Below are 3,559 nucleotides of genomic sequence, written 5' to 3' on the forward strand. Positions count from 1 at the left end.
ACTCAATTTATCAGGGAGTCATTCAGGCTGAACATTGGCTCTATCTCTGTATCACAAGATTCAGACTCAGCTCATCAAATTCACCAACCAAGGCTGGGGAAACAGTGTTCAAAACAAAGGAAAAGTACACTGAGTACCTGTGTCAGCTGAGCACAACACATTGGGATATAAATTGCCATTGGCAGCAGCTGGAACAGCTGGTCTGAGAGTATTTTAAGAGGTTTTTACACCAAAGTTTGCACAGACAAAGCCAGTATCCATTGCCTGACTTGAACTTCACCTGAGCAGCAATGGTTGCAGACCTCACATTCCTGGGAATGTAAGCTGGGACAGACAATCCCTCAGCACTTACCCACCAGATTCTGGCTTCATGCTCCAGTGTGTGCACCAACACGAAGCCTCTCAGGGGCTACCAGTATCAGGTGCACATGGAAACACAGGGGTTTGTTTGGCTCTTTTCCTATACATTTATGTACACCAATTTCCCAGTCCTTGTATAGGAATTGTCAGTTCCCATGAAAAAGAGCAGCCTCCTCCAGCTCCTCAGGCTGAGGCCCAAACAAACATGCTACAAACACACACCTTCCTGCCCAGCAGAGGCTGTTCAAAGGCTCTGCTGCCCAGCGACCACCACGGCCTTTGGGGAATCTGGGATATGCAGGGCAGCCAGCCACAGCCACTGAAGGCACAACATGAGCTATCTTGCAATGCTAGCCTCCCTAGGGAAGTCCATCCATTACCTTTTACCAGGGAAAAAGCCCACATTCTCTGTTGACTTCAGGGTTACAAAAGAGGGTATCTGCTTCTCATCCTGAATCTTTAATCTGATAGGATGCCACACACCCCAGAATATTGAGAGGATTCCTTCAATGAAGGGGGTGCTTCCTTCCTGCTGGAGAAAAACATGGAAATAGTCAGTGCTGCATAATAATGGAGTAAAAATAATCAACCAATAATAATCTGTAGTCCTTGAAGTAACAGGACTACAATGAAATCACTGAGGCTGACACAGCCCTGGAACAGATTACCTGGAGAATGTGTAACCTCAGTTTTGAGCAATTTCCAAAACAGCCAAAGCTGCAGGCTGACCTGATCAGCTCAGGAAACCAGTTCTGGTTTATTACATTAGATGGAACATGCCGTGCAATAACAACACCACAGCGAGTGGAGCTGGAGTTCAGTGCTGTGAGGAGAAGAGAGCACTAATTTGTGATGTCCAGATTAGTGGAGTTTCTCACCCCTAAATCCTTACCTGATTATATGTCAGTTGCAGATTCTCTTGATCTGAATAGTAAGAGTTATAATTCTTCAGAAGATAACTGAGGTGCTCTCTAGAATAAAGATCACAATGAAAAAAAAATTTAACATCACTGCAAAATGCAGGTGGTACGTGGCAGGGTAGCACCCCATAACTATGCTACCCACTGCACCCTTGGATAGGTTTATTAATGATCCATACATCACTTTCTGAGAGAAAAGTTTTGCCAGGTTACTGGGTTGCTCATAAGTCGCTCCTTAAAAGACTCAGAGGAAATTAATTAGTCAGACTCATGTGACCTTAATAATGATGCCCCAGCATAGCTCGTACTTTGCACCTCTGTAGCCGCCATGAGGAGGAAGCAAACAGAACAGCATCCCCATGCACCAATGCTCCTCTGCCATGAACAAGGAGCCATGGAGACAAAGCCAGCTGCAGCTCAGGCTATGGAGGGTTGAGCAATGACAGAATTATTGAAATGCATTTAGAGGCCATGAGAATGAAACACTCTTCCCCACACCATTTAAAGACGACTCAGACTGTAATTCAGGCAAGCAATTCCCAGCAGCAGAGGTGGTTAACCATGGGGAACAACTGCATGGAAGTGTACAAATCCTTCCTTGTGGACTAAGGATTACAATGGTTTGGATGTGAATCAGAAGCAAGCCCAGCTCTGGATCACAGAACTGGCTGCAGACAAGCAAGATGAAGCACGCCTTTGCCTTGTACACAGGCAAGCTCCAGATGCAGCTCAGGATTACCAGGCAAGTAGGAGATAGATCTGCAGTTCTGTCTGACAGATGTTGTGACAGACCTGCTGATCCTGCTCCAGAGCTGCTTCAAACTCAAATCTCTGCACTTCACAGCATTTAGCAATCACTTTATTGACAGCTGCTATCTCACAGGTCTTTTTCCAAGTAGGAAGTTGGGAAGGTGAGCTCCCTGAAGATGGATTAGAAATACTTAAGGACTTGGAGCATACTCTGAGGCCCAGCTATTACTCTTAGTCCATGTTGACTGCAAAGGCAAATAAAATCATAGACTAACAGCAGTAAGTGGTCTGGTAAGGGTCATCTCTGAAGCAGATTCTGTTTCTCAGAGCAAGCCCTCAAGATTTCCACAGAACTTCTTGCCTTGTCTAGAAAAACTTGCCATTACCTTCCTCAGAAGTTTGCATAAATAGATCTTTCAGGTTTCAGCCTTGCATTAGTGCAACCAACAGTGACAAACCACACAAGCAATTAGAAAAGCCCTGAGGGAGAGATTACCAGCAGCTCACTCTGACTTGTTTGTCCTTGTGTAGTAGAAACATAAGAGAAAAAAACCATTTTCCTTCTTTTTGCCCCAGAAGGGAATATGTGCACCAACCCAGTTCCAGGAGTGGCCTTACTGTAACACATCTTCCTGCTGCCCTAACCTAGAGATAGATGCCATCTCTGCTGAGTTTGGTGCCTGGAAAATCAGCAGCTGTTGTGACAACAGTCAAACACAGCCATTAACAGAAACCAAAGCCAAGTAATTGGCAGAACAACTCAGCCCAAAAACACAACATGCACTGCAGATTCACCACTTTATCCAGTAGCAAAAGCAGGATACAAGGGAGCTGCAAGGTCAGGTGCCCCAGTGGTGAACCACAAGAGAGCCCAGGCTGCTCTCTGGAAACACCAAGCCAGGACAGCTCTCCTGTGCTCTCTCCTGCCCAAGCCCTACACACAATCCCTGAATATTTATGGCAGTTTTGCTGGAGAGGCAGCAGTTCAGCCAGCCAAATCATCCCACAAGCTTTGGTCAGCCTTTTGATCCAGCCATTGTGCAATTCCCAAACAGCAAGCTTGCCCCATCAGCAAGATTGCAGGATGGAACTGGGAGAGAAGCAGCGTAACAGCAGATTCAAGGCAGAGATGAGGGATGACAGCCTGGAAATTGTATTGGAAGCAAGCCTGAGTGCTTATGGAATGTCAGTGGTTCTTGAGACACTTATTTCCATTGATGCAAGGCGAAGAAAGTTTAAACCGTGGCTGTCATGCAGAAAGGTCTCAACGGGGATGCACATTTCACCACAGGAACAGGCAAGTACATAGAGGAATAAAGCCCCAGAGACTCTGGTTCACCTGGTACATTTCCAAAGGCTTCTGCATGCCAAGTTCACACACGTGAATTCCCTCTGACACAAAAGCACTGTGTCCCAAATTAACAGCAGCATAAAGGGAACAACTCTTGAAGAGAAAGGGAGTGATGCATCTGCTGCCTGTGTGCTCTTGGCAAAGCCCTGACAACCTTCCTTGGAAATGAGAAACCAGC

General features: G+C 46.0%; 1 long non-coding RNA gene across 1 annotated transcript in view; it reads right to left on the minus strand.

Moving 5' to 3' along the window:
- Positions 1-647: 647 nt before the first annotated feature.
- The window catches only part of LOC115948788, a 3,797-nt gene continuing 885 nt past the window's right edge, over positions 648-3,559 (minus strand). The window contains exons 2-3 of the long non-coding RNA XR_004082564.1: positions 1,253-1,331; positions 648-892 (exon numbers count right to left, since the gene is read on the minus strand). This is a non-coding gene — a long non-coding RNA (uncharacterized LOC115948788). The remainder of the gene's footprint in view (positions 893-1,252; positions 1,332-3,559) is intronic.

Source organism: Geospiza fortis, unplaced genomic scaffold (genome assembly GCF_000277835.1).
Source record: "Geospiza fortis unplaced genomic scaffold, GeoFor_1.0 scaffold909, whole genome shotgun sequence".
Taxonomy (NCBI): domain Eukaryota; kingdom Metazoa; phylum Chordata; class Aves; order Passeriformes; family Thraupidae; genus Geospiza; species Geospiza fortis.